This window comes from Prionailurus viverrinus, chromosome B4 (genome assembly GCF_022837055.1).
Source record: "Prionailurus viverrinus isolate Anna chromosome B4, UM_Priviv_1.0, whole genome shotgun sequence".
In the NCBI taxonomy this organism is placed as follows: domain Eukaryota; kingdom Metazoa; phylum Chordata; class Mammalia; order Carnivora; family Felidae; genus Prionailurus; species Prionailurus viverrinus.
Genome location: NC_062567.1, coordinates 115,427,165 through 115,446,115, shown reverse-complemented (window position 1 = coordinate 115,446,115; position 18,951 = coordinate 115,427,165).

Genomic DNA, 18,951 nt, shown 5'->3' with positions numbered 1-18,951 from the left:
TCTTCTGAAGTCCAGATGGTCAGATAATTAATAATCAACCAAGAGTTACTGAGAGTTCAACCAAGCATGGTGCAAGGACCCAACCAGTATAAGACGTGCCTAATGCCTTCAAGAAATTCACAATTAATTTGAAGAAATCGACCAGGGAAAGTTACAAGTAATTATACCATTTTTTGTGTATTTATTGATCCCACCTTTACTCCATGTAGAGAGGGACCATGTATATGCATCTTACTTGCTGCTATACTGTAAGCAGCACAAGGTATGCACTCAAAGCTATTTGTTTAAGGAAAGAGTGAAACTCCAAGTGTGTGAACAGTAGCCTAGAATTTCTACACAGAAGTGGTTTAGGAGACACAACATGTTTAGAAGGGAAGTTAGAAACCATGTTTGTTTAGCACTACACATAAGACGGAGGACGTGCCAATTATACAAGAGGTATATGTGTATTGTGTGTATGATAGCAAGGCCAATGGATATTATAGGATTACGGGATTATGGAAAAGTTAATCTCTCCCAATTCCTCCTTGTTGCAATGCAATCCAAGTGCAGTGAGGGTTCAGAGAAAAGAAAGATCAGTTTTAGCTAGTGACATAGACTGTGTGCTCCAAAATTCATTATGTTAAAACCTAATCACCAATGTGATGGTATTAGGAGCTGGGGCCTTTGGGAGATAAACAGGTCATGAGGGTGAAGCCCTTGTGAATAGGATTAGTTTCCTTATAAAGAGACCCCAGAGAGCTCCCTCACTCCTGCCATCTGAGGACACAGTGAGAAGGCTGCTGTCTATGAGACAGGAAGTGAAATTTCACCAGATACTGGAACTGCTGGCACTTTGATCTTAGACTTCCCAGCCTTCCAGAGCTGGGAGAAATAAATGTTTGTTGTTAGAGCCACCCAGTCATTGGTATTCTGATACAGCAGCCTGAAGAGATTAAGCTCGTTAAGAAAGATGTCATGGAAAATAACCTATTTTGTTTATTTTCCAAAAAGGATTGAAAAACACATTTCACTCAACAGTTCTTGATATCTTACTTTAGGGAACAGAAGGATAAAGAAATCCCCTTTTTTTTTCTGGGAGAAAGGGGAAGGGGCACTAGGAAGACCAAAATTCAAAGCAAACTGACCATTCTTTCCTCTACATATAATAAATAGCACAGTGCTTACAAATGCAGATTGCTTGGGTTTGAGTCCTGACTCTGAGAGCTCACTAGCTATGTCACCTTGAGCAAATTACCTAACTTTTCTATGCTTCAAATGTCCCCATCTGTTCAATGGAGATAGTAACAGGCTAAGGTGAAGTGGCAGACAATCATCATTTATGAAAATATTCTATGTGTTCTCATTTGTTCCCCATTTGCCTTGCAGTGAAGTGAATCATATGACTAGCTCTGGTCAACGGGCTATGAGCAAAAGTAATTGTGTCAATTGAGCACCAAAAACTTTAGAAGCTGGTACACAATTTTCTATGTTCTCTAGTCACCCACCATAGTGAATGTTGATGACCCAGGCAGTAGAGTCTCCATCATCTTAAGTCCATGAGTGATCATATAGAGCAGAATACCCCCCATTACTATCCACATTAGATAGTAGATGAAAAATAAATAAATCTTTATTAAAACCTCTGAGGTTTCAGGGTAAATTTATTACCGCTGTATAACCAGCCTGTCCTGAGTCATTTAGTTGGAGACTGTGCCTGAAAAAATAACTACAAGACAAAAGCAACCTTCTAAAAACATGACTCAAGAATATAGCAAATAAGGAACTAAATGGCTACAAATTTTGAGTAAATGAATGCATTAATAACCCATATGCCATGACGCCTGGGCTCAAGGTAAAATTTCTTAAAATTAATCCTCCTCACTCTCATTGAAGAATTTCAAAATTCTCCCTAAGAATTCTGTGAATTCCAGGGGCCTAGAAGTTCCAAGGTTATTCTGCCCTCTGATACCCATTTATGTTAACCTGGTTTTGTTGCTCTCAATTACCTGGACATTGCTCTTGAGCCCTTTTCTGGTTGCATCGATCACCATTTCTAGGATGTACCAAAGATTTAGAAGTCACAAACATTCTTGACAATATGAAGCATTGTGTGAAGCCACTATTTCTAACTTGCTGTGTCTCTAACTCCCAGCCATGCCCTCCTTTCTCTATCTCGCAGAAATTCCTAATTCTCTCTTATTCAGAGTAGTTTCTCTGACTTCTGAAGACAAGAGACCTATATTTGTTTCCTAGAGCTTCTAGAGGCTAGAAGTAAAAAATCCAGGTGTTGGGGTGCCTGGGTGGCTGTTGATTAGTGTCTGACTCTTGATTTTGGCTCAGGTCATGATTTCACAGTCATGAAATCGAGCCCCACATCAGGTTCCATGCTGGGCGTGGAACCTGCTTAAGACTCATTTCTCTCTTCCTCTGCCCCTCTCCCCGTTTGCACTCTCTCTCTTAAAATAAAATAAAATAAAATAAAATAAAAATCCAGGGGTCAGCAGGTCACTACTCTCTGATATCTATAGGGAAGAATCTTTCCTTGACTCTTCCCAGTTTCTGGTGTTGGCTGTCAATCCTTGGCATTCCTTGACTTGTACGTGCATCACTCCAATTTGTGCCTCCATCATCACATGGCATTCTTCTAGGTCTTGTGTCTTCATTTGGCTGTCTTCTTATAAGAACGGCAGTCATACTGGGTTAGGAACCTACCTTACTCCAGTATAAGCTCACAGTAACTAATTATACCTGCAATGACCCTATTTCCAAATAAGGTCACATTCTGAGGTACTGCAAGTTAGGATTTAAACATATCTTTTTGAGGGGTATGCAGTTAAACCCCTACTAGGACCCTATTCCTGTACAAAACAGAATCTACCCCAAGAATTTATCAACTCCATTTGCCATTGTACTCCCTGTGCCTCAAACGGTATCTGAATCATCTCAAATCCTGATACAAACAGTTCTTCCCTGAAAAAAAATCCAGCATGATAGAAGGTCAACATTCTCAGAAATAACTTATCATTTAAAATTAAAAACTAAACAAACAAAAAATTCGTAAAGGCATCTGCAAGTTGCTGACACAACCAGAGCTAAAGGGTACAAGATTCTGGAAAGGACAGAACTAGAAAAAGACATACTGACATTGTACAACTGTTTTGATGATTCTGGATTCACAGTAAGAGCATGCAAATCTAAGCTGTGCCCACGCAGAAAGCCACTGCTTGGGACAGATAAACAAGCAGAGTTTTTTACTGTCTTGTGAAGCTAGAGAGACAAAATTTGAGATTTTAAGTTATTGGTGACAAGGGAGGAATAGAGAACAAAGCCTGATACACAGTCATCTTTTACCTTAACACATATGCCAATTTCTAAAATGAGGGTAGGAGGCTTAGAAGCTAAGCAGATAAAATGAAAAGCAGAGTTGAGTTTTTAGGCATCTCAGTTGTTAAGAAGGAAGGATTAGAGTTGAGGCCCTGCTTGGGTGAGGGACCCAGTGAACTCCTCAAAATCTCATGAAGGTTAGGCCTTGGGAGTGGGGGTGCACCAGAAGTAGACTAACACCAAAATTCAAAGACACTTTTTACTTGGATTAAGAATCAGCTCCAAATTGGCCTAGAAGAATAAAGGGTAACCTCTGGCTGGAGGAAGATAACATCTGGAGGCCAACCACAATGTTTTTCTACACAAGGACTGGCATTTAATTAAAAAATTAGTAGACATGCCAAGATATTAAACAGTATGTCTAAAAACCCAAAGAAAAACTGGTATGGAAATATGTTTATATAGATCCAGATATTAGAACTAACAGGAAAAAACACTTCAGGATAACTATGTGTTATAACTTCAAGAAAACAAAGAAAAAAAGTTTTAAATAAATGAAAGAAGGAGAATTTTTTAAAAATGACATGTATAAGAAAGAGTCAAATGAAAATTCTAGAGTTCAAGAATACAGTTACTGAAATTAATAATTTATTGAATGGATTTAATACAGAAGAAGACAAAATCATTGAACTGGAAGACAGGTTCATAAAAATATCCAAAATGATGAACAGAGAGAAAAAGAATAAAAAATTCATAAAAAAGCATAAATATATGTATAACAAGTATAGCATATATGTATTTGATATTCCAGAAGGAAGGGAACAATAGAAACGAAAAATACTCCAATAATCACTGAAAATTTCCCAAACTCACAAAAGACCATACTCACAGTTCCTAGCATTCTCAGAACTCTAAATGAAGTTGATACAAAAAATATATATATCTAGCTATCTCATGTCAAACTTCTGAAAACCAAAGAAAATGAAAAAAAAAATCCTAAAATTAGGCAGAGAGAAAAGACTCATCTGTAACAGAGCAACAGTAGGATAATCTGCTAACTTCTCATGAGAGATGATGAAAACCAGAAGACAATGGAATGACTTCTTTAAAGTATTGGAAGACAATAACAAAGATTTCAATATTCAAAAATAAAAGGAACATTAAGATATTTTAAGATAAGCAAACTCCAAAAATATAAATAATACATTCCCAGCAAGTAATATTTCTAAAATATGAATATTTTTTTCTAAAAAATAAAATTACGAAAATGATTTTTTTTTCAGGTAGGAGAAAAATATCTAAAATAGCAACACTGAAATGCAGAGAGTAATGAAAAGCCTGCATCTTCAAAAGCCTGTCAGTATTCTCCAGAACAGCAAGGAGTTCAACAACTTACAGCTAGTTCCTAGCACAATGACTATCTCTTAGTAAGTGCTTAACTATTAAAAAAATAGTAATATTGTCTCCACTTGAATCCAAATGAATAGTTTCTTCACTTCCATTTTCACTTAAGTCAGAGAATTTTTATATTCTTAAAGTATCCATAATCTTAGAAAAGTTAGAAAAGGGGAGTCCAAATGTCTGTTCCTGGTCTGAAAATGATCCTATTTCATTACAACTCCCCAAATGAAAACTAAATCTTTTTGTTTAATGTTTATTTATTTTTGACGGGGGGGGGGGGGGGGGAGGAGAGAGAGAGAGAGAGAGAGAATGTGAATAGGAGAGGGGCAGAGAAAGAGAGAGACACTGAATCTGAGCAGGCTCCAGGCTCTAAGCTGTCAGCACAGAGCCCAACAGGGTGCTCGAACCCACAAACCACGAGATCATGACCTGAGCAGAAGTCAGATGCTAACCAACTGAGTCACCGTGGTGCCCTGAAATGTTTATTTATTTTTGAGAGAGAGAGAGAGAGCACATGCACACACAAGTTGGGGGTGGGGGGCAGAGAGAGGAGGAGACAGAGGATCCTAAGAGGGCTCTGCACTGACAGCAGAGAGCTCAATGTGCGGCTTGAACCCAAAAACTGTGAGATCATGACCTGAACTGAAGTTGGACCCCTAACTGACTGAGCCACCCAAGTGCCCAGAAAACTAAATCTTAAGAGGATAGGTGCCTTCAAACCTCTCCTTCGACTTAATGCATTCCAGAAGAGAGATTACTCAGAGAATCCTCATTGTTGAGGAAGACCCTCTTACAGGACTGATCATCACAGACCAGCTGATTCGTTCCCTTGCCACTAGTAAAGATCCTAAATCTTTTTCCTATTTTTAGTTTTATCTGTACAATAGAAACCTGGAAAAAAAAGAAAGTATGGGAGAAATCCATTGGACTCCTTAGATGCCTTCTATCACATTCCACCAAAGTTTTCAATAACAAACTATTTTAAAGGTTTAAAAGCTGTAGCAGGGTTTAATAGACCATATTAAGTCTTTCACCAACCCCTCAAAGAATGCCTGAAGTCAGATGACAGGGAGAAGAAAAAACTGGCCTTAACTGGTAAAACAATGTTGTCTGCATGCCTTTTTATTCTAGAGGTTTAGAAACACAGTCAGCATTCTTGGCTGCTACCTTTTTGTGCACAGAGCACATTATGCAGCTTTCTTCATGGCACAGAAGCTCCCTGCAGTGAAAGCTGCCTCCTGAATGGGGTTTCTGAGCACATTTTCTTGAGCCTTATTTGCAGCTTTCTACAATAAGCCCTCTCCCACACAAATACATATTTTCATTATCTTATTTTTAGAAATGCAATGTGAAGAGGGAAGTGTGATTTGACATTCTAATTGTGGTAGATTCTTCCGTCTGAGTCTCTCTAGGATCTGGCTGCAAATACAACAATTCTAACATGAGATTTCTGCACATCAGCATCGGTCCCACTTAGCCATATTAAAAGCCATGTGCATTGCAGTCACTGGCGGGGTGGGGGGCTTCCCACACATTCGTTAGTCAAAATATATCATGCAATATGATTACTTTCCATTACAATATTAGGTGTCTGATCCAGACTGTGAGTGTAGAAATAATTTTAGGGTTCTGTGGTTCAATGAGATGAATTCTCAGGTCTGAAGTTAGCTTCTATTCCCTCAAGCCACAAAAGTACTAGTTTCTGTATAGCACTAAAGTTTTCAAACTAGCAGGATTCTCAAAGTACTTCATTTGCCAGATGAGGGAAACTTTGTTACCCACAGAATCTGATAGAACCAAATGCAATTACAAGACAGAGTAGAGGTTGTCTTAAAACTGGGGATTTGTGTCTCTAATTAACTCCGTATTTCTTTCCCTCTTTCATTCTTTCCTTTTTCCTTTTTCATTCTTTCAGGTTACTTTCTCTCCTTCCTTCCATCCATTCTTTCTTTATGAAAAATTATCTTAGCATCTAAGAAGCTCCAGATGCTATTTGAGGTACTGGGAAGGCAAAAATATGTATATCAGGACTCCATACTTTCTGGGGAGACAGATCAGTGCGAAAAAATAATGGAAATGCAAAATGAGACAGATGAGCTGGATTCGGTATGACCACAATGTGTGGGAAGGCAGCAGGTGGAGGATGAATTCCAGCCAGAGAAGGAAAGGACTGCATAGCTCTACTCCCTCAGTAAAGCCTAAAGTGGTGCCTGGGCTTGATCTGAGCGTGCTGGTTGTAGGCAGGACTAGAACTACTTGATTTACATCTGGGTTGCTGGATCTAGGGAAAGCGACCAGAAAAGGGGATAGTAGGAAGGGTCTGTCTCAATGTGCCAATCCTCAAATATTTATTTAGTACCGATTACATTGCACGTACTATCTCATTACAGCTCCCCAAATAAAAACGAACTGTCAAAGTGTAAGTACTCTGCTAGGGACTGAGGACACATGGATAAACAAGGCAGATGGGGTCTCAGCCTTCCATACAGCTACAGGCCTTCTCCTTGCAGATACAGCCACGATTCTTTGGAACCCTTAACAACTAAGAAAGCTGAGAGTATCCTTGGCATAAACATGTGTATCAGTCTGTGTTCTACAGAGAAACAGAACCAATGGAAGGGATAGATAGAATGATAGACAGTTTCAGGAAATGACTCATGTGATTGTGACAGGCTCCAAAGTTTGAAGTCCACAGAGCAGGACTGCAGGTAGAAAGTCAGGAAACTCAGGATTTCAGTGTTATCGTTTTGAGGCAGAATGTGTTTGTCTCTGAGAAACCTGTTTTTGCTCTTCAGGCCTTCGACTGATTGGATGAGGCCCTCCCACATTATGAAGGTAATCCACCTTACCGAAAGTCCGCCGATTGTAAATGTTGATCACATCTACAAAATACTTCCACAGCTACATTTAGGATAGTGTTTCACCCTGCTTCAGATTCCGTGTCTCCCTCTCTCTCTGTTCACCACAGGAACACCAGACACCAGAGAACACTCTGTCTCTCTCTCCTTCAAAAATAAATGAACATTAAAAAAAAAATTTTTTTTAAAAAGGGGCACCTGAGTGGCTCAGTCGGTTGAGCGTCTGACTTCGGTTCAGGTCATGATCTAGCGGTTTGTGGGTTCTAGCCCCGTGTTGGGCTCTGTGCTGACAGCTCAGAGCCTGACGCCTGCTTCGGATTCTGTGTCTCCCTCTCTCTCTGCCCCCGCCCCCCACTCACACTCTGCCTCTCTCTCCTTCAAAAATAAATGAACATTAAAAAAATTAAAAAAAAAAAAAGAATAGTGTTTCACCAAGCAACTGGGCACCACAGCCTAGCAAAGCTGACCTACACTTAACCATCATAGCACTGAATCAGGAGTTCTTAGAGTTCCCTCTGTACAGACATCAGTATTCCCAGAAAAAATGCAGGGCACCAGCAAGAGCAGCAATGGTGGCTAGTTGTGGTGATCAGTCGAACAGGAAACCAGGAGGACCCCTATGAGCACACGTGAAACATCGTCTGGGCACCCTCGGAGATACTCTGCTGGAAAGGACTCTGCATGTCAAGGCAAGAACCACAGAATTTTCTGTTAATCGTTTCTGACACCTCAATAACCTGGTGAAAGACTCTGCAAACTGAAGGATAAATTTTGGAAATGATAAAATTTGGGGTCTATAAGGGGCCCAAGGGTGGCCCAAAGCACAGGATGTGTACCCTTATTGCAGTAAATCTGTGAGGGAAGGAGGAGAGAAAGCAGGAATGAGTGAGCCTGTCCCATGTTGTGAGGGGGTTCTGTGTGATGGGGCTGAGAGGACAAAGACCCTGACCATTTAGATACAGTGGTTTGACTATAGTTTGGCAGCTGTACCACCAGCCTACTCTCCAAGAGGCCAGTTCACAGAAACACTGTTTTGGCTCTCCAGTTTCTAAGGCTCAAGCCCGAAAGAGACTGAATCTCAAGCCATTCTAAGATGGGAAATGTCTCTGCTTTCAAGCTCCCCTGGTCTTGGAATGATTCACGAAAGAATCAGTAGTGACAATCTTAACAGGGACCAGTGGACTGCAGCAACCAAGGTGGAGACCTGAAGTACCTTATGTATGTACAGGAGTTAAGGTGGAGTTGAAAAAATAGCTCAGTAGATACATCTTGTCAGCTTCTAGGGATAGACGTATGTGTATGCTTTTCTGCCAAACCTGCTTCCCCTCCTGTAGCCTTTCTCTTAAAAACCAGTGCCACCATTCATCCAGCCTCCCATCCTGGGGAAATCCTTATTCTCTTGCACTCAAGTAAGGTAACTCACCAAGTTCGATTGATTTTTATGTCCTACAATATCCCCTAAATCCAACCAATCCCCTCCTCTTCTTCCTGCTACCTCTTCGAAGCTGGTCTTCCTGTCTCTAGTTCCCAGCTACCTCCAACCTGTCCTTCACATGAGAATGAAGATTCAAAATGAAAATCCAATGCTGTCACTTTTCTATCTCCTTCCTAGAGCCTTTAGGATAAATAAGAAACCTTCATTTTGGGGAAAGAAGGCCTTTGTAATGTGGTCCTTATTTACTTCTCCCACCTTACTCCACACATGGTTACATCAACCACTGAGTTTCTTCCTCCCTTTTTAAATCTTTACACAGGTAACCCTCCCTGGAATGCTCTCTTCTACTCTGCTGAGCCAACTCCCACTTTTTTAAGACCTAGATCAGAGGTCATTTCCTCCAACTCACCCTCGACAAAGCCTGATGTCTCTCTCCTAGCCTCAGATTGTTTGAGAAGCCACATGCCTGGGGAGTTTCTCTTTCTTTAATTTTAGGCAGTGACAGGTATGGGTTCACCTACCACCACCCATGGCCACCATCCCGGCTGCCCCAGCTGCATGCTCTGCCCGCACACTTGCTCCAGCACAGGAGCCAGGCTAACTGTGACTCTAAGACTGACCATCTTTTAGAAACCACACTCAGGAATGCACCTAGTTCTTGCTGTCCCAGACTAGAACCCTGTGTTTATCACAGACATTTGTTTTGCCACATTGCAACTGAAACTGAGGGCAAAGCTTTACAAAGAGATATAGTAAATAGTTGCCTTCAGCATCTCCTAGGTTAAAAGAGACAGCAGCATCTTTGTAACATCCCCAGCAGGATTACTTTCAATCCGTGATTCACCCAGGTATTGGTTTACTGGCATTCTTTCTCTGTGGCTTAAAAAAAAAATAAGTAGCTCTTCCAAAAATAGGTAAATCAACACAAATAAAAAAGAGCAATAATTTCTACTAGTCTCTAGACAAAGTGCAGGACCAGGAAATAGGACAGGTCTTCATGTTGTTGTATGTGCCTTGGGATTCGGTTTCCTAAAATTAAGGCCAAAACAAAGTTCACAGTCTCCTCTGACAATATACGGGGATAGTCAGGTAAGGTCATTCACTTGCCAGACAACATTTGGTGTTATCAAGACAGCCACTTAAAGAACCACTGTGGATTAAGGAAATCCTTCAGAAGAGAAAGGCATCTGACAGTGCAAGGACAATTGAGGAATTAACTTTAGGGACAGTCATCTCCAGCCTGGAGAAAAAGCAAGCAAAGGAAAAAGAATCAGAAAGACAACAACAATGAAGCAGCCCCATCTCCTGTCTTAGTTATTGCTGCGTTTTCCCGAAGCACTGGCCTATCTACCTACAGTGGCCAAACAGATCATTATTCTTCTGAAGATAAGCAAAGCTCAGTGATTCAAACTAATCAAATCATAAGAAACTACATTAACCAAATACTTGAGAAAAAGCTGAACTCAGAGAAACAGAAAGTAGAGTGATGATTACCAGAGGCAGGGGAATGGAGGAAATGAAGAAGATATTGGTCAAAGGGTACAGATAGGCAGTTATGAGATTAACAAGTTTTAGGGATTTAACATCCAATATGCTGATATAGCTAGTAATAGTCTAGTATATACTTGTAAGTTGCTAAAAGAGTAAATCTCAAATGTTCTCACCACAAAAAAATGGTAATTACAAGACTGATGGAGGTTTTTACTAAAACTATGGTGGTCACCATTTAGCACTATGTAAGCGTATCAAGTCAACATGTTATATACCTTACTCACATTTACAGTGTTTTATCGAAATTATATCTCAATAAAGCTGAAAAAATAATAAATAAATCAAAACTAAAAAAACAAAAAGTGTAATAATCTTTGCATAGAGTAGTTTTTTAAATATAAATTGTCATCATGATTATGTCTTAATTAAAATGAAAAATAAATTTAAATTCTTCTGTTCCAAAACACAGTGGTAGGGAGCATGTTATAAAAAGCCAGCTATAGAACTCACCATTCATTCATTCTTTTTTTTTCTGCAAACATTTATGAAGCAACCATATGTAGGCACTATATCATTAAAAATAACCAACAACTATCTTAGGATCAAAAAAAAAAAAAAATGGAGCCACACTACCTGAGTTTAGTCCCCAGCTATGTCACTTAGTTTAACTGTGGGACCTTGGGCAAGTTCTTACTCTCTATATAACTCAATATCCTCATCTGTAACATGTGGCTAATGAGAGTACCTTGATGTCATAGGATTGTTGTAAGGACTAAATAAGTTTGGAAATACAGAGTACTAACCTTTGTATTTGCATATATAAAATGCCTGCCAGACCGCATAACAGTAACAGCAACAACAACAAAAACCCCACAAAACTACAACCAATTTTTATGAGGCATTTACTATATGCCAAGGACTAGGTAGAATGCGCATTTAATAAACATTAGCCATTATTTTTTTAATGTTTATTTATTTTTGAGAGAGAGAGAAAGAAAGCACATGCATGAGTGGGGGAGGGACAGAGAGAGAGGAGGACAGAGGATCCAAAGCAGGATCTGTGCTGACAGCAGTGAGCCCAATGCAAGGCTTGAACTCAGGAACCGTGAGATCATGACCTGAGCTGAAGTTGGATGTTCAACTGACTGAGTCACCCAGATGCCCCAGTCATTGTTTTTATTATTGTTACTTAGATCCTTTAGTTTTGTATTTTAATTAAAAATCAGATATATTCTGATTTCTTAGTTGTCATTACTGCTGCATTGATAGCTCTGGCAGGTTTATACCATGCTTTGAATATGAAATTAGAAAAAATATACTCAAACACACTATAGGTCTAACATAATAGTCAGCTGACCATTTCTGGATTTAGAACATAAGCCTAAAAGGCCAGACAGAAGTTTTAAGAATATATTTTCTGCCCACCATCTAGCATATTCAACATGCTTAATAAAAAATGACTATGCCCAAGGTCAAGGAGAGAGCCTGTCTTTTTGGACTGTGTTTGACAAAGCAAAGCAATAAGGTGGGCGTATGTCAGAATAGTAGTTCAGGAAAAAAGTAGTAATGTTGGTAAGGATTTTGAGTTAGTCAGACATGAGGTTATATCCAGAAAATCCACCTAAAGCAAGGAGAATGAAGGCAGTTCTGAGTAGTTCAAGAGACTGAGAAACAATAGGAAAAGATTCAGTCAGAAGAGGAGAAATTTCAGCCATGGGTAACCAGTGAAAGAATCAAGCTTGTCTAGGGACATTTGATGGTCCCTCATCTTATTTTCACTGGCGAGGGTCTAACAAATTACTGGCACTCAAATACCGGTTGTTTGATGCTGGTCTTACTCTATGGAGTAATGCTTAGAGATATTCCTGGCATATCATGCTTACATTTGCATGTTTCTTACCCTTATGAGATTGTAAGCACCCTAAAAGCATCAACTACTTCCCCAACTTGACGTTCATAGAGTGACTTTCATAGTATAGATATTCAATAAACATTTTCTGAATGAATGAATAACTACATGAACAAATTAGCAGACACCAAGGGAGTCTGATTCTAAGCCAACTGCCTTCTGAGAGGAATGTTCCTTACATCCTCCCCATCCAAAGCAAAATGGTCTCAGGGTGTGGGGACATCTGTTGGTGTTGCCTGCCAAGAAACTACAGTGCCACCTTCCAAGAAGAGCAAATCAATTTTCCTATGGGGAACTACCCCATCCCATCCTATCCTGGCTAAGGATAGGGATTAAGAGTTTAGCACATCTTTCTCTCCCTGGTATTAGAACCTTAAGCAGAGCTTCAAGGACAGAAAATGGCTGGAGCTGATTCAGCCAAGCAGTGCCTAAGGAGGTTGTCCATTAGCTCATGCTGCCTCCGTTGCCATGGTTGTCCTGGTTTCTGTACTCTCTGAGACCTGGTAACATAGCTCTTCCTTTGAATCAGTGCGCTTCCCTTTATGTTTTAACAAATTCCTTTTGTACATAAGTTTGCAAGAGTCCATTTAAATCGCTATAAACTGAGAATCCAACCGATGTGCTGTGCTATGCTCGAGAACAGCGGTTCCTAACTTGGGCGGCACAACAGAATCACCAGGGAGCTTTATAAATCCAGCACTGAGGCTACACCCCAAGCCAACCGAACGGGACTCTATGATGGTGTGACCAACATTTGGTAAAGTGCCCCAAGTGACTCTAACACGCAGCCAAGGCTGGGAACCACAGCTCTAGAATTAAAACAAATATGCCCACATGCCTAGTCTAAGAAAATGAGGGTGCTAGGAGTAGCTTATAAGTGTCATGTTTTTAAAGACAGAGTTTAAACCTAGAGAAACAACTAAGCTCCCATTTGGAATTTGTTTTTTCCCCCAAGAATTAAAGAACTAAGTGGGTTTACATCTTTAATTGCTATTTTTTACCACCAGCTGAATTTAAAGAACTTGGCAACTGTAAACACTTCCTAATTTTATTAACAACACAAGTAAAGCACCGTGTCAAGGAAGAAAAGATCCTGTTGGCTTGTACTTAAAATAGATCCTGTCAGGGGCACCTGGGTAGCTCAGTCAGTTAAGTGTCCAACTTTGGCTCAGGTCATGATCTCACCTTTCATGAGTTTGAGCCCCATGTAGGGCTCCATGCTGACTGTGCAGAGCCTGGAGCCTACTTCAAGTTCTGTGTCTCCCTCTCTCTCTCTGCCCCTCCCCGGCTCAAATTCTCTCCCTCCCTCCCCCCCCCCCCCCCCCCCGCTCTGTCTCTCTCTCCCTCCTTCCCTCTCTCCCTCCCTCCCTCAAAAATAAATAAACATTTTAAAAAATTAAAAAAAAATTGATCATGATAACTGATCCCAAACTTGGAAACGTTTCCACCTGAGGAATTCTACAACCGTGTGGAAAGTAAAGCCATATTTGAGGACACTTGTTGACTAGAAGGTGATTGTGAGAGAGGAGAAAACTGACACCTTTTTGCCTCCTCCACTCTGTCTTGTGAGTGACCCTTTTTAAAAATTATTTTTATGCTTATTTATATTTTTGAGGGACAGAGACAGAGCGTGAGTGGGAGAGGAGCAGAAAGAAAGGGAGACACAGAATCGAAGCAGGCTCCAGGCTCCGAGCTGTCGCCACAGAGCCTGATGCGGGGCTCAAACTCGTGAACCTCGAGATCATGACCTGAGCCGAAGTCAGACGCTCAACAGACTGAGCCACCCAGGCGCCCTGAGTGACCTTTTTTTTTTTAAGTTGTATGAAATGTAATGAGGAAAAAGCTAGCTAAGGAGCAAAGCAATTAAATTTCACAGAAAACAATAAATGTATCTACGACAAGAGAGAAAGAAATGTTGAAATATCTGACATTTAGTTTCCTAAAGGAGGAGTTGCCTTTTCATAAGAATGATTTCTTTAGAGAGACTAAGATGATATGGCATTCCAGAAGAAATCCTAGCTCTGTGAGTATCCAGCACAGGAAATCAAACAGTCCTACCAAGAGTGGAGAGGAGATGCCTTGATGGTAGAGCATCCCAACTGCTGCCCTGGCAGCCACACCATTTTCTCTTGACGGTGACACATCCTCAGTGCACACAGACTAGACTTGAGGCACACAGAGGCTATTTTTAGCTCTGCCAGATCTCATGGACTGATGATGCACTTAGAGAATCAGCTCTGCTTCCCACAGCCCTGGTATGGGACCCAATGTCCCTAGAAATCAATTAGGTCCGTCCTCTATCAACCAGCGACACAGGGTGACTTCTTTCCATTTTTGTTTTTAACTCTGGTGAGACTGAGTCCATTGAGAACAGATTTATACATGGTGAGCTACTTGTGTAGGTTTAACACCAGGGCTTAGACACCTTAGTGAATGTATTGTCACTAAATACGGAAAGGAAAAGGATGGGGCTCAGCTTACAAGGAACATGTAAAAGGGACATATCGATGCATCTTGCACATATCCAGGGTGTCCTTTTTATTTTTACTTTACCCACTTATAAACTCAAGTATCATGTGGGAATGCATTTTAAAACATTTAAAAAAACACAGGGGCACCTGAGTGGCTCAGTAGGTTGAGCATCTGAATCTTGATTTCGGCTCAGGCCACGATCTCATGGTTTGTGTGTTTGAGCCCTGCACCAGGCTCTGTACTGACAGTGTGGAGCCTGCTTGGGATTCTGTCTCCCTCTCTCCATGCCCCTTCCTTGCCTCCTCTGTATCTCTCTCTCTCAAAAATAAATAAACATTTAAAAAAAATTTTTAAACAGTCAAAAATTTAAATTAGGTGATACTCCTTTGTTGTCTTTTATTTCCATTTGATCAACATATCAGGAAATAACTCCTGAGGATAGGCCAATTACTAGTAAACAATTTGGAAACATGTTTTCCCACAGGTCACATACTTTGTTATAAATGTGAATTGAATTCAAAAGATATTTAACTGAGATGCTAGGATATGCTAAGCACGTGTAGTCAAAAAACAAAATTCACACTTTCATGATTATAATAAATGACTTTTGTGTTGTGCTGTCATTTTGTCAACATCTCAAAGTTATTTTTGAGTAACTAAATGGCACAGTCTTTGGCAAGACATTGTTGTCCTAAAGTGCCAGAGTGATACTAATTCACTCTTTATATCTTAGATTGCATAAGAATGGCCCACTGTGAGAGTATAAGCAGTAGGAACATAATGGAATTTCTCCCTGTGCATGACTGATCGACCACAGGGAGACACAACTCATAAAAAAAGAGGAAGTGCAGGACAATGGAAAGAGACGTGGACTTGAGGAGTCTGAATACCCAAGCTTGAATCCTGGCTTTTCAAGATGCAAACTAGGAAACCACACAGTGGTCTCGTCCTGTCATGGTTTCTTCCACTGTAAAATGAGGGTGACAATTACAGTTGCCTCCTCAACTGTTAATGAGAAACAAATCAATAACATAGGTTCAAATACCACCCACAGCGGCCTGTACTCGAATTTCTGTTGGACCTGACCCTCAATTCCATTAGCATCAAGCCATGAACACCTCAACTGGCTACCCATGAATATCTTTTTATTTTATCATGAATGAACACTGATTACCTGTGATCTTTACCTTCTTTATACTCTGTACTTTTCACTTTTTCTACAGTGGTCACATACACATTTTATAGTCATGTTTTAGGAATAAAAAGATGTGGGTATATATTAGAGGTTGGAGTTAAACTGAAGGCACTGGAGTCAGTGAATATATGAGTTAAGAGTATTTTGACATTCGTGTGAACCAACCAAAGGATGGAATGTCAGCAAGTGAGAACACTCAAATTATAACAGTGACATGCATGCTCCATTCTTATTATTTTCGTAGGCTTCTAAGCATAAGGAAAACTTTCTTTAACATGCTCATGGTATTCTTACATAGTTACAAATACTCATTTATTGTCTGTTTATTATAATGGCCATTAATTGAGGCTTACTATGTCTTAGGTGTTTTGAAAATAATTGGACCAATACTTAAGAAATGTACTTTTATCCCCATTTTTACCTACAGGAAAATTCAAACCTAAAGCACCCAAGGTTGTGGCCAGTAAATGGTTATTTACATTAACCCACTCTACTCTCTTCCATTGTACCTTTCTGTACTATGGAGACTAGAGAGCTAGTTCCCAGACCCTCTTATAGCTCTGGTTCTATATATGACCTGGGTTTGACAAGTAGATACACCCATGCAAGACAAGGAAGGTGGATGTGAGCATCAAGTGGAGAGACAGGGTTCTCTGGCAAGCACAGGGCAGAGCCTTTCATTCTTTGAGGGCAGTGGTGGAGGAGCCTATGTGTTCAATTCACAGGAGTGACGAGTGGAAGGCAGAGTTGGTAGCGGAGTCTTCTCTAAAGAAGACCCTTGTGATTTTGGAATGTTTCTGCTGGCTGCATTATTTCTGGCTGCATAGCAAGCAGACTTGTTTCCTAGGCCTGGAAAGTACGTAAATTTCCCAACACCCTATAACATAGCCATTTCAGGTTAAACAACCTAGAGTGAATTCTGTTGTCTACAACTAAAGGATTGAGGCTGAACCAATGGATCTTCTAGACTCCGTGCTTTACCTACCATGCCAATGCTTTTCCCAGTATTACAAACTGTCTTTTTAATATAAATTAGCAAGAGAGGCAAAAAACAAACAAATCTGTATCTGGCTTCCTAAAACCAAAGATGTGACTTTAAGGCAACATAGTTATGGCTGAAAGGGTATAAAGAACCAAGGAAGTTAAACAGAAAAACTTGCTTAAGGCAAGAACTCTGGAAAGGATTAAATCAACAGAGATCTGAAAAAGCAGTAGAAAGCAGAACCCAGTGGAGAGTTTCAACTAGGGTGAGAGAGAAGTTTTAAAGTATCTGGGCAAACATTCCAGAAGAGTTCAGGGGTAACAGTGCTGTGGAAAAAACATAGAAGTCTGTCTGGATTGGACCTGATCACAGAAATTACTCTGGGAATCCCATTCACTGGTTCAAAGATTGCAGGGTAAAAAAAAACACACAGTTTGGTTCAGAGGTTAACAAACCATGGTCCACAAACAAAATCCTGCCTTCTGGCTTTTTTTTATTTTGTAAATAAAGTTTTATTGGAACACAGCCACACCCATTCATTCATTTACTCATTGCCTATGGCTGCCTTCACATCATAGAGTTGAGTCGTTGCCACAGAGACTGTATAGCCCTCAAAGCCTAAAATATTTGCTATCTGGTCCCTCACAAAACAATTTGCTGACCACTGGTCCAGGAGGTTGGAAGGGCGAAGTCCTTCGGAATCGGTAAGTCAGTTTTACATAATCTGTCAACAGAAGAGGGAACTATGTGATCAGAAAAGGGGACAAGGTTGCTTCCTGAAGGGAAGAAAACTTTTAACTCCTTGGGTGGACATAGTCTGCAAGAGTATTTAGTCTGTGTATTTCCTTGTGTGTGTGTGTGTGTGGGTTGGGGATGAGGAGCAGCAGAGGTGCTCAAATGAGGAACTGTAGAGGTTGAGAGAGAGAAATGTAGCTAGAGGATATTGACGATAAATCCAGAGAGAGAGAGAGAGAGTACAAATAGGCAGAGAGCTTAGACATGCAGGCTAAAGCTCCAGAGGTATTTAAGGAAGAAGGAGAAGGTATAGACGGGCTGTCAGAGAAATAACAGGCAGCCCGTTTGAGACCATTCCTCAGAGGCCATGTCACTGTGGGCGACTTCTCTGTGTGCTCCTATGACATACCAGGCACTGTGTGAGGTGCTCAGAGAGCGTGCAGGCCAGGGCAGGATGAAGGTGTGGCTCACAGAACCAGAAGCGGTGGCGGGGCTAAGCAGCTGCCTTTGAATCTAATGGTTGAAGGAGGTTTCAGCAATCTTCGTAGACAGGGATGGGCTCTGTGGAGCGCCGTGCAGTTTGGGAGAGTAAGAGCTATTCTGAAAGGGGCTCTGGGAATTGCACATACTGAGATGCAATACTGCTCCAGAAAGTGATCAAGATGAAAGGAAGGAGATGAAACGGTAGCTGGAAGCTGTAAATGGTTGTCCTGTTGCTTTCTGAGAGGTGGGTGCTCTAGCCAAAAGGCCCTTTCATCACACAGAGGTGGTGGTTCGGCCGCAGCAGCGTTCTTTGTAACAGGACTTGACCCATGGGTGAGCAGCTTCCATTCTCTCCGACTATCAGGAGATGTTTCTTTGCTGCATTTTGGAAAAACAGAAAGGAATGAATGCCAAGTCTACTGCAAAGCACTGTAAATGCTCCTTACACTGCGCCTGTGGCTACTTTATGCAAGGGTAATGAGAGAATGACCAGAATAAAAATACTCCGTGGCCTTTCTCAGCAGCAAGCAGGCAGCATGACTGAGGAAACACAGGAGAAAAAGCGAGAGCCCTTCCTGAGTGGAAAGAGCACAACAAAAGACGGTTTTTAAAATGAATCAACCAACCTGGGCCCACAGGAGAACCTGTTGCTGTGACTGCATTAGCTCTCCCAGGAAAAAAGGA